Here is a 13,389-nt window from a genome sequence, read left to right as displayed (position 1 = left end):
GGTGGGGACATTTCAGAACAGATTCAGATTCAGGATGGCTTGGGAAGAGAGTAGTATTAAAAGGGAGAAACTGAGGCAAATGGTAAGAAGAACAAGATTGCTGAATATAAACACTTTGGCAAATTTACCCAGACCTAGTTCTGAAAGGCAGAGAGAGAGAAAGGACAAGAAGTTTACCCTTTCCTTGGGAAGCTGCATTTCCTTCAAGACCTTTGTGGTCCCTGTCAGTGAATGACTAAGATTGTAATTGATGAGGATCTCGATAATTAATACCCAAGCCAAAACAAAGAAATTACAAAAACAACAATCTCTCCAACTTCCAGTAAAGGAAAAAAAAAGTTTTTATTTTTTAAGGCGTCTGCTAAACCTGGTGAATTTCTTCCAATAATTGAATTATTGAGGTATTTGTTTACCTCCTTCTCTTTAAATTTACCTGTCTCATCATAGGTGAAACGTGGAATGAATGGGAACAGCGACTGATTGCAAAGTGTCTCAGTCAGTTGAAATTCTTGCTGCCCAAATTAAAGTTGTCTGTGAGTTTGGAGAAAGGAAGAGTGAGTGACGGGGAGAAGAGAAGTCTGTAACTAAACATTCTTTTCCTCGATGTCTTGTAATCAGGCTTAAATCTGAAGGGTGAGAGGCTTCCCTGGTGGCGCAGTGGTTGAGAATCTGCCTGCTAATGCAGGGGACACGGGTTCGAGCCCTGATCTGGGAGGATCCCACATGCCACGGAGCAACTAGGCCCGTGAGCTATAACTACTGAGCCTGCGCGTCTGGAGCCTGTGCTCTGCAACAAGAGAGGCCGCCATAGTGAGAGGCCCGCGCACCGCGATGAAGAGTGGCCCTCGCTTGCTACAACTAGAGAAAGCCCTCTCACAGAAACGAAGACGCAACACAGCAAAAATAAATAAATTAATTAATAAACTCCTACCCCCAACATCTTCTTTAAAAAAAAAAAATTCTGGAGGGTGCACCCACTTTCCCAAAGTACATCCATTGTCTAATTGCTTCTTTTAAAGATGAAGAACCTGCGACTCAGAGACGTGGGTTTCCTGCCTGATGCTACTCAGTGATTGGCCGGTAGAGCTGAATCTGGAATCTGGGACTCATCTATCTGCCACTCTGGGTGCTTTCCTCTCCTCTGTAATTCCGAGGCAGATCATGCAGCCCTTAACGATATGTCTCTTGCTTAGAAAACCTTCACTTTGATATCTGAACTACATTTATTGTTTCTCCTAAACATACATAAACAGTCTTCCAATATGGTTCTTTTTCTTCATTTTGCCCCAGCTGATCCAACAGATCTTGCCACCTGTTATGCCATTTTGGGAAGTGGATGCAACCAGTTCAACATAAAATATAAACACACGTACTGAGTGACCTAGTGGTCATCTAATCCCACTGCTCACATTAGAGATAAGGAAACTCAGGTGTCAGATGAATCAGGCCACTTGCCCAGGGTCTCATAGACAGGTGAGTTAGTACGTGCCTGCCTCTGGAGTCCTGTTTTATTTTTTTCCTTTACCTTATGGTTTATTATACTGAATATAGTTTCCTGTGCTATACAGTAGGACCTTGTTGTTTATCCATTCTATATATGAGTTTGCATCTGCTAATCCCAACCTCCCACTCCATCCCTCTCTCACCCCCCTCCCCCTTGGCAACCACAAGTCTGTTCTCTATATTTGTGAGTCTGTTTCTGTTTCATAGATAAGTTTATTTGTGTTGCATTTTAGAGTCTACATATAAGTGATATCATATGGTTTTTGTCTTTTTCTGTCTGACTTGCTTCACTTAGTATGATAATCTCTAGGTCCATCCATGTTGCTGCAAATGGCATTATTTCATTCTTCTTTTTTTTACAGCTGAGTAGTATTCCATTATATCTATCTATCTATCTATCTATCTATCTATCTATCTATAGATATATCTCACATCTTCATTATCCATTCATCTATCAATGGACATTTAGGTTGTTTCCATGTCTTGGCTATTGTAAATAGTGCTGGTATGAACATAGGGGTGCGTGTATCTTTTCGAATTACAGTTTTGTCTGGATATATACCCAGGAGTGGAATTGCTGGATCATATGGTAGTTCTATTCTTAATTTTTTGAGGAACCTCCATACTGTTTTCCAGAGTGGCTGCACCAATTTACATTCCCACCAACATTCCCTGTTCTAACGCCAGTACCTTTCCTCCAAACTTAACATTGTTTCAGTATCGCTGCAGCATATAATTTCACTTTGAGGTTGTGTTCATGTGGAACAAGCAAGCTGTAGATCTGGAAGGAGTGTTTTTGAATAATTTCAGTATCAGATCCTGGCAATTAATAAATCAGTTATCCAAATTAATTGCCTTCAGTGATCTAATTCCATGGAAAATTTCTCAGTCTTCCATTTTGTTTTGAGTAGGTAGTCAGTTATATTTCACATATCTTCCAAAAACAATCTGCTCTCTTCTGCCCAGACCAGAATGTTGCTTAATTTCCATGGCAGAATAGACCCAGCTGACCTTTAAAACGTTGAGCCTTGTATAATTTGACTTTGCATCTCGTTCTCTTTGGTTTTCCAGGGTTCTCTCTGGTCTCTGTCTCTATGTATCTGTTTCTGCTCCCTACACTTCGAGCAAAGAGATTCTCTCTGACCAGGTCTCCAGAAGAGCAGAAAAGAGGACTGTGCACTGCATTTGACACACAGAAAGCAATTGCAGAAAACTCTTGCACCCAAAAGATTTTTTTCAAATCTCAAACATTTGCATTCAAGAACTCTACCGAGGGAGGGAAATCTGCCAGAGAATATGGAACATCTGCTCTGATGCTGATATTACTGCGATGACTAGGGGGCTCCCTGAAGTAGGGGTGAAGGGAGCCAGATGATGCTCCTGAGGAGATTTGCCCATTTAAAAAGTGGCATCTGTGAAAATCTAGTAAGAATACAAGGAATGTGCTTGAACAGATGGTATGCGAAGAATAGTGGAATAGAACCATTCTCTGAAAACCTTTAAGGATTAATAAATGTGGCAAAGGGAAGGAATTACAAGTGATTAATGGTGACTCAATTATATTATTCAAATTGCCTATGTAGTTTTACTCCAAGCCTTTTTTTGCGGGGGGAGGGGGACAGATCAATAGTTATCAGTCATGGCAAAATCACATAGTGTAGGTAAGTACTTTCTGTGCAGCTTTCTAAAATATCGTGTCTCTGCATTGGAAAGTTTATTCATAAAATCAGAACCGAGGAGTTAGACCTTAGGTGATGAATGTGTGTGTGTGAGTTACACTCACTGAAAAGCCTAGATGGTAGATTTAAACGAATATATTTGTGGTTATATTGTTCTTAAGTTGATGTAGATTAAACTTTAAAGTACTGCAGCTAATGTTAGAGAATTCCATGAGAAAAGTCAGTATTCTGGACTTCAGATCAAATTGTAACTGGATTAGCAAGATATTGCCAAAAAGAGTTATAGAATAAATAAAAATCATTATAGTGGACGTAGCAACTACTTGTACGTAACCCTGTGCTTGGTGCTGCTAAAGGGCTTGTGATTAATAAGTAGCTTAGTCTTTCAGGAAAGAGAATCATTTTCCTTGCCCTCATAATTTCACTGTTGATTTGTTTTAAAATTAATTTGGCAAAAATCAATTTTAGCTCCCACTATGTAGGGACATCACACACTATGACTAAGCAAAGTCAAATTTAAAGAAGTTTTATTGCATGCAGCTTTTAGGAATCTGTTTAGCTGCATGTAACTGAAAGCACGCCAAGTAGGGATTTCTATATCTAGGCATTATTTTTCTTCTGTGACAAGATGCCCAAAGATTGGCAGTCCAAGGGTAGTAGAGGCTAAGTGTGTCATCATTGGGTCCTAAATGCAGATTTGCTTTTCCATCCCTTTTACTAGATGAGTAGGTCCTGCTGTGATTTCTATATCCAATGTCCATGTTCTAACACAAACATTTGTTCTAACCCGTTGGTCATGCTCCTGATACCTGAAGTTATTCAGAACAATTATCTTATAAATTTCATTGCTTTTAAAAAAGATACTGGATCAATGTTAAAAAAAAATCAACAATAGAGAAATGTACAAAGAAGAAAATAAAGTCCACCTCATATTTTAACAAATACTACTGTTAACGTCATGGTAAATGATCTTCCAGAAATCTGCATATCTATATATATCTATACACACACTGTATGTATACACATACATATACATAAACACACGTATAATTGTATAATTTTACATATTGTATAATTTCACATACCTATATTTAGATATATATATATATAATTTTACATACATAGCATGATGATAAATGTAACATTCTATAATCTTTATTCACTTAATGTGTGTCATAGTCATTTTTTCATATATAGGTCTATTTCTAGATTTACATCATCTTTTTAATGACTGCCTGGTATTCCCTTGTTTGTATGTACTCTGTTTATTGTCTAACAGAATATCAGTAGAGTCTGAGCACCATCATGATGCCTAGTATTTTCTCAAGTCTTGTGCCTGTAATCATGTGTATAACTATACTATAAAATCTCTGTAAGTGCGGGATTAGACTACACGAAGGAGCATAGTCTAAAGCCCCTCACACTGTAAACTGAGCGGCAGAAGAGTATGTTGAGGAAGTCAGGAGAACTAGTCCCAACTTGTATTTACTAGTTGTGTGAACTTCAGCAAATCACATCTCCTGTCGGGACCTCAGTTTCCACGTCTGTCAAATAATGACACAAGTACAGGTGACATTCAAGGTCTCTTCTACCAACCCTCATGATTTATTATTTTATAAAAGCTTGTCTTTTGTTAGTTAAATTATTATCAGTTCCATGAGAACAGGGACCAGGTCTGGATTATTACTTGTGTGTAGCCGAGTATGGCACTTAGAAAGTACCCAATAAAAATTTGCAGAGTGACTGAATGAAAGGGCCATGTTACCAGCATTCTGAATTATTCTGCAAATATACCAATTTCATTCCCAACTCCTTGCTTTTATTTATTTATTTTTTCCCGGTACGCGGGCCTCTCACTGTTGTGGCCTCTCCCGTTGCGGAGCACAGGCTCCGGACGCGCAGGCCCAGCGGCCATGGCTCACGGGCCCAGCCGCTCCGCGGCATGTGCGATCTTCCCGGACCGGGGCACGAACCCGCGTTCCCTGCATCGGCAGGCAGACTCCCAACCACTGCGCCACCAGGGAAGCCCTCCTTGCTTTTAGACAGATATAAATGTGGAAGAATTGTCCAGAATAGTTTTTCTTTCCATTCGTTATACCTTGTTTTATGAACCTTGGTAAGACTTTACAGATTCATTTATAAAAGTCTTAAGCCTGCCTTGTTCAGTTTCTCCTGAAATACTTTATTCACTTTGTCTGCCATTGTAAATGAAATGTCTCCCATATTTCCATTTGTAGGTGCTTATTGCTAGTAGAGAGAAAAGTTATTGATCTTTGTATAGTTATATTGTATTGAGCCATCTTACCAAATTATCTTATTAATTGTAGCAAGTTTTCATTTTTAAATACAGTTTCTGGAAACTAAATCATATTAATGAATCAGGAGAGTTACCTCTGCTTTTCAATGTGTATACAGATTATTTCATTTTCTTATCTTTGCGTTTGCTCATAGCTCCAAGACAATGTTGAATAGTAGAGGAAAAAAAGAATATGAGTAGGACATTTACAGAGTAACAAAAGAAATAACCAATAAACATATGCTGCAGCTATTTTTCCTGAACCAGGAACAAGAAAAGGATGCCAACTCTCTTTTTATACTACAAAACATGCCATAATAAAAACAAACAAAAAATATTCAGTTTTACTGTTAGTCATGTATCAAAGTGGCAAAAAATAAAGATTTATTGCTGGTGGGGAAGAACCCTTTGAATTGCTAACAGCTGCTTTAAATATTCTCTATTGATACCTATTAAAATTAAAAGTTCACATATACATTGATATAGCAGTCCCACTCTTGAGAATTGAGAAATACCTTATATTCAGGATACTATTTTGTTGGTTATCTAAAAGTATTTTTACCCATGTGGGGCCTTTTTCACTTTCTTTACAGTTCTTTTTTTTAATGTTCAATTTTATTCATTTTAATATAGTTAAATTTATCAATTATTTTTATAGCTAATATTTTTATGTCTGCTTAAGAAGCCCTTCCATAACATAAGGTCACAAAGTCATATTCGTATATTTTCTTTTGTGGCTCTAAAGCTTTGCCTTTTACATTTAAGTTTTAAATTTACCTGGAATTCATTTATGTAAAGATATGGCCTGAGGTTAAGATACAATTTCATCTTCTCCCTCCATGGATAAGCAGTCGTGGCAGCATTATTTATTAAATACTATACTGTTTGCCAAGTGATTTTCAGTGTTCCTTCTGGTGTGTATCAAGTTTCTATAGTTGTATAGGTCTGTGTCCGGGATCGCTATTCTGTTCATTGCAAAGTTTGTCTATTTCTGAGACAATCCCACACTGTTTTAACTGCTATTGCTATCAAGCTTTATAAGAAGTTTTGATATATGTGGAGCGTGTTCTTCAGTCTTGTACTTTCTCTCCTTCAGGAGTGTGTTTACTATTCTTGGGCCTTTGAATTTCCATATGAGTTTCAGAATCTGCTTTTCAAGTTCAAAAAAAAAATTTTTTTAATTCTGTTGGAGGCTTAGATTAGAAATGAATTGATTTAATATACCAGTTTGAGGGAATTGCTTTTGAGACTACCTAACATATATCTCTACATTAAGTTAGGTCTTCTTTAATGTCTTTCACTAAAGTTTTAAAATTTTCTCCTTAAAGTTTTAAACATCTTTCATTAGATTTATTCCTAAGTAGGTTGGATTTTTCTGCTAAAAATGATACCTCTGGTGGTTTTAAAATCTGTCCACATGTTCTGTGAAATGCCTCCCTTTAAAAGGTGGAGCTTAATTTTCCTCTTATTAGGTGTGGAATGGACTTAGAGACTTTCTGCTAAGGAAAAAATAAAGCAGAACTAATTCAGAGACTAAATCATTAAAGGTATTGTGGCTTCCTCCTTGTCCTTTCTCAGATCACCTTCTGTGCAGGAAGGCAGCTGCCGTGTCCTGAGGGTACTCAGGTAGCCTTACAGAGAGGTCCACGTGGAGAGAACTGAGACGTGCGAATATCCAGCCTCCATCCACATGAGTGGGCCGTCTTGAAAGCAGATCCTCTAGCCCCAGTCAAGCCTTCAGATGACTAAAGCCCCACCCACTGCAATCTCCTGAGAGACAGACCCCTCGCCAGAGCCATCTGCTGAGCAACTTCCGGATTCCTAACCCTCAGATATAGTAAGAGCTAATAAATGTTTGTTGTTTTAAGGCACTACATTTTGTGATAGTTTGTTACAGAATAATATATAACAAGTAGAGCTTTTGAAAACTTATATTTTCTTTTTGTTGTCGCTATATAGAAATGGAATTTATTTTTTTACATTATTCTTATAGCTGGCTACTTTGCTAAGCTCCCTTATTACTTTTAATAATAATAAATTCTCTATAGACTCTATTGAGTTTTGTGTAGACAGTCATCTTATATGTACTTAATGGCTTAATGTACTTAATGTACTTATTTCTGTCCTTCCAATCCTTATTTATTTTTCTTAATGCATTTGGCTTGCTCTTCAGTATGGTATTGACTAGAAACAATGATAGTGGGTATCCCTTTCCCATTCCTGATGTTAAGGGGATTCTATAATACTATTCTACTTGTGCGTGTTGTTACCTAGGCTTCTGATAGTTAACCTTATTGGGTTAAAGGAGCCCTTGCTTACCCCTAGGTGCTTCCCTCAACACACAAATGCACACATTTGTGCTCGCACATCTGTAGTTTACATTCCCTGCATGGAATTGACGAATCACAAGATACAAACATTTAAAATGCTGTTGGATATTGCCAAATCACCCTCCAAAAATGTTGCATTAATATAGTGCAGCCACCCGTAGTATATGTAAATGCCTGTTTTTCCATGTTTCACCAACCTCTTTTTCCCCCAACGCAACCCCCCATTTTCTTAATAATAAAACCAACCAGTTATACAGTAGTTACTATGTTACTATGTTCCAGGCACTGTTCTAAGGCTTCATTTGTATTATTCATCTAATCCTTACAACAGTCCTGTGAGGTAGGTTTTACTGTTATCCCCAGTTTACAGGTGAGCAACTGTGGCAGAGACAGATTCAATAACTTGTCCAAGGTCACACCACTAGTGAGTGATACAGGGTCAGGATTTAAACACAGGCAATCTGGCTCCCAAGTTCATGCAATGAAGCGTTATGCTTCACTATCTGTTACAACTAACAGCGATTGAACCCTTGACATGCAGGTGAGAGCTGTTATAACTCAATTAATCATTGTAATCACCATCTAAGGTAAGTACTGTTATCATTCCCTAGTACTTGGCATATTGGAGCACGTGCCACACCTTCGTTCCTTCGTGAAAACATTGGTTTGATGGTGACTTGACGGAGTGGTTCATCTTCCTATGCCCTTTGACTTCCCAGGAAGTGGTTTCTCTAGGCCATCAGGATTTGCCCCGGGAAGGGAGCTAGATTGAGACAATGGCTTGATTTGGGGGAAGGCATGTGGTTGCAGTTTGAATTTAGTAAGGATAGCATTCATATCTGTATTGAGCACAACACAGTCTGAAAGAGCAACGGCTCAGGAAAGAGAAAGACTGGGATTTAACCTTCCCTTCCACTTACCAGCAGGGTTTACTCAACTCTCTGAGCCTTAGATTTTCCCGTCTGTGGAATGGGGACAATGATAGCTACTTGGTGGTGGTGTGGTGAGAAATACATCTGGTGGTACGTCTGACCTAGTGTCTGGCATGTGGTGCTTGCTCTGCAAGAGTGAATTCCTTTCTTCTTCCTCAAGGGCAACTGAGTATCAGGGCCACAGATTGCTATAGGTGAAAACCAAACTAAAACCTAAAACCCAGAGAATAATCGCCATATGGACAGTTGAGAGTTGATTACGTGTGAGCAGATATTTTTACTAACATACAAAGGAAGTGTCTGATAACTTGCTGTGTGCCAGGTATAATTTAAAATATATTACATAGATCTAACTTTTAAAATCTTCAACCAATGCTCTAAGTTGTGCACGATTCTTATTATTCCCATTTTATGGGCAAAGAAACTGAGGTACAAAGAAGTTAAGTAACTTGCCCTTGGTCACAAAGCTCACAGATAGCAGAGCTGGGATTCAAACGCAGGCTTTCTGGTTCCATAGCCTTACTCACCATGCTATTCTTCCTGTGGAACAGCTCAGAAAACTTCCTGACAAATGTCTTACTGAGAAAAGTAGAACTAGCAAATTCACACACTCGGTTTCTGTTTGAAAGTCCATTTCCAAGGCCAAGTTTTTGTTTAGGTTTTGACGTCTTCCTTGGTTCTAGCCAATAGTGTGTATTAAAGTTAACTTGAACTTTACCATTGTGTTTGTTTCATGAAAGACCTGGTTCCAAATTGTGTTTTTCCGTTTCCTGGCTGTGTGAACTTGTGTCGGTCATTTAACTGCTTGAGCCTCAGCCTCTATAGGTTAAATGGAGGAAATCATACCTACTGCTCTGGGCTACTCTGATGATTAGATGAGATAGTATTGAAAAGGAAAGTGATTTGGAAACTGTAAAGTGCTGTGCAAATGTTATTTGATACAACTGTTCCACAAAGAGGAGCCAGCCAGAAGCCTTTGCTCACTTAAGCAAAAACCTCGCTTTGGGAATAGGAAGTGAATTTAATTGCTCCCTGTTCTTCTTCTATTGCTAATCTTAGCCAGGGTCTGAGCATAGCTGTGGCACCGCATGTACATAAAGAGAGGAGCTGGTGCCAGGATCCCACTTTCTCTGTGTATAAGTATCTCCAAGGGAATGTGATAGGTTTGCCTGTCAGCAGAGCGTTGCCTCCTTTGTGGTCCAGAATATTAACTGAAATATTACGCTACAAAATTATTAGCATTTCCTTACACAGAAAATGTTAAAAATAAAGAGGTGGCTCATGGGAGTTGAGAGAGAAGAGGTGAATTGTACTAAGGAACTGATGCTGTCCCGCTGCGGAAGACGTCTTTGGACCTCCGCGAAGCATTTCAAACAGCAAGGAGCTCTGATTTAAATTGCAAAGGACTTTTTTCTTCCAGAAAATTGTCTTGTGTGCCAGTGTCTGTTAAAACAGCCGGTTCCCGGAGTGACTGGCTGCATTCGAGTCAACAAATGATACATAAGTGAAAGTCTAATAAATACCAATTCCTAGTCCCACTCTGCAAGGATTCTTATTCTTTAGATCTGACAGGAGACTTGAGAATCTGCATTTAAAAAAGCTCCCAGGGGCTTCCCTGGTTGCGCAGTGGTTGAGAGTCCACCTGCCGATGCAGGGGACACGGGTTCGTGCCCCGGTCCGGGGAAATCCAACATGCCCCTGAGCGGCTGGGCCTGTGCGCCATGGCCGCTGAGCCTGCGCTCCACAACGGGAGAGGCCACAACAGTGAGAGGCCCGCGTACCTCAAAAGAAAAAAAAAGCTCCCAGGAAGATGCTAATTCACAACTAGGTATGGGAACCATGGCCTGAAGACGAAGATGAATATTGCAAATGGGGATGCATATGGCAGTGAGACCGATGAGTTTTGGGGACTAAGCTGGTTTTGAAAATGCTTCTGTCCCAGGTCCTTTTGACCTCCGTAATCTGTTTTCCCTTTTTTCCTAAAACCTGTTTTTGGAAGTGTTTTCTGGACAATTGCACTTTAGTCATTGCCTTCTTTGTCAACCATTTCATGACAACATAGGTGAATAATCTTAGGAGGTTAATTGCATTATGCTTTCAACTTGTGCCCCCCGGCCACAGTTGTGGGATTGATGTTTGATATCGCTGTTTCTGTAATAAAATCTCAATGCTCAGTTCTCTACTCCTCTTCTTTCTTTATGCCGTGAATGGCACATACTGCTGGATCAGAGTGTGCCCAGGGGAGGGGGAGGGAATCCCTGCCCAGTTGCAAGAGAGAAATACAATAGACATCCGAACGTTTGAAGTATCCTATTCTCAAAAATTTTGGAGGTGGTGAGGCATAAGGAAAGTCATTGTTGAAGGTTTAGAAATCACTGTGTTCCCTAAGAAGCGGCTGAGAGACAGGGCACACAAGCACACCAGGGACCTATGCAAGTAGGTTTGTTGGCTGTTTGGCTGTTGTAGTTAAACATAATACAAAGGATGTCTCTGTGCTCCTATCTTGACAAATGACTTTGTGATCAATCAAACCTATCCATTTGAATTCTGGTTTCCAGCATGAACTGTGTGACCAAGTCGGGATAGGTTGCTTAACCTCTCGGTCTTTTGTTTCCTTATCTGATAAAAGGATTTAACGATGCCCTAACTGCATGGCTGTTTTGAAGTTAAGACAAGGCCTATGAGTGTGCGGTTTATAATAAAAGCTGGTTTCCATCCAATCTGGAGCCTACTTCCGCCTTCTCAGTTTATACTGAAGTGTGAAGTGGAACCTGCTGCAAGGTACCTTGAGTCAGTCCTGATAGGAAAGTCTGTTAAGCTGAACCAATGTGTGTCAATGTCCCTTTGTACAGAAGGTGCTGGGATACAAGTCAGTGCATATAACCTCATAAAGTATGATGTGACAACACAGAAAGTAGCAGCTTGGTGATCTGCAGAAGGCAGCAAAGGAGGTTGTCAAAATGTGCTTGTTGAAATGGTGGTGAATCCAGGAGGACGTCTCGGCGGTATCCCCACTGGTCCACCCCAGGATATATTTAATACTGACTAGTCAGCTGTAAGAAGGTCTCATGATATGGTTGGTAATGTGATATCGTCATGGGTGAATTCCCACTTGCAGTGTCAGAGTCCAAAAGGCAGGGATCCCTGGTTAATATATTTGGAGCTAGTGGGACACAGACCAGCCCTATTTTATGTTTGTGGTGGAAGATACAGCAAACAGCTAACATTCTTTTTTTTTTTTTTTGTGGTACGTGGGCCTCTCACCGTTGTGGCCTCTCCCGTTGCGGAGCACAGGCTCCGGACGCGCAGGCTCAGCCGGCCATGGCTCACGGGCCCAGCCGCTCCGCGGCATGTGGGATCTTCCCGGACCGGGGCACGAACCCGCATCCCCTGCATCGGCAGGCGGACTCTCAACCACTGCGCCACCAGGGAAGCCCAACAGCTAACATTCTGTAATGTGGAGGAAAGCAATCTGGACAGGGGTTGAGAATCCCCGGGCTCCAGATTTGACTTTCTTGCCTTGGAAGAGGGTCATCAGGATAAGAATAGGTGAGAGATCCAGAAGGGGCACCAGGACTGAGTTTTATGCTGAGCACTTGGACTCAGGCTCAGTGTTCCTTGAAAAGAATAGAACTTTAGCAAAATGGCTGACGTTTCAGACTTTTCAAAGACTTTTCAAAGTTCTTTTCCTCAGTTACACCTCCCAACAGAGCTGTGAAGTCAGTGTTTAAATCCCCATTTGACCATGGAGGAAAGAAGGCACAGAGTAATTAGTTGGCAGGGCCAGGAATTAAATCCTTGGGTACCGGACCCTGGGCCTAGGCTTTTCCACCAGGCTATGAAGTGGGCCCTGTAAGGAATAAGGGTGAGGTTTTGATAGTATTGTGATGGCATGAAGGCCAGGGGATCCAGGAATACTGAAATCCTACCCTCCCAGTGATGTAGATGCCGTGACCTTGCAATAAAGAACAATGACAAAGAAAAGAAAAATATCATTTTACTTATTTAATACTGGTTGAGTTTTTCCTCCAAATGCCAGTGTAGATTGGAGCATGGATCCTGAGCTCAAAATCTGAGAACCTCTTTCTTCCCTTTTTGCCCATATCTGAATCTTGTAGATCATACCAGATCGGCTGGAGGAGAAGGAGTGAGACAGACAGGCATATGGAGAGTCACAGAGAGACTGATAACCAGGGCTCAGGCCTGCTCTTCCTAAAGGTCAGCCTACCACTTCTGCTACTTGGGTGGAAGGGAGGGAGAATGGCCACAGCAATCTGACCAGAGGTCCTCCATAGGGACGTGGGTTTTGGCCCTTCAACGTGGAATAGAAGAGAGAGGTGCACATTCAGAGCTTGGCCTTTGCACATACCCACTAGCAAATATGGCCCAGTAAGTGTTCTGGAGTCAGTCTAACTCAAAGCAACTTTTCCTCCTTTGGGAGAAGTTGGGGGGCTTTGGGAGAAGTGCAGATGGAGCCTCAGAACCGAATTCTTGCAGCGCTCTTCCAAACACCGTGCTGCACGGGGTAGGTGCTGGAGCGTGATGTGAAAGGTGGAGGAGTGGCAGGTAATGGTACTAAAGAGTGGTGAAAACCAGGAATGGAGGCCTATTAGATCATGTTAAAAAGCCTGGACTATATCCTTTAGGTT

General features: G+C 40.7%; 1 long non-coding RNA gene across 1 annotated transcript in view; it reads left to right on the top strand.

Moving 5' to 3' along the window:
• Positions 1-13,389, top strand: part of LOC132426644 (uncharacterized) — a 102,817-nt gene that overhangs the window by 63,472 nt on the left and 25,956 nt on the right. The window contains exon 2 of the long non-coding RNA XR_009519745.1: positions 7,057-7,315. This is a non-coding gene — a long non-coding RNA (uncharacterized lncRNA). The remainder of the gene's footprint in view (positions 1-7,056; positions 7,316-13,389) is intronic.

Source organism: Delphinus delphis, chromosome 6, assembly GCF_949987515.2.
Source record: "Delphinus delphis chromosome 6, mDelDel1.2, whole genome shotgun sequence".
NCBI classification, from domain to species: domain Eukaryota; kingdom Metazoa; phylum Chordata; class Mammalia; order Artiodactyla; family Delphinidae; genus Delphinus; species Delphinus delphis.
This window is presented reverse-complemented; position numbering and strand designations above follow the sequence as displayed.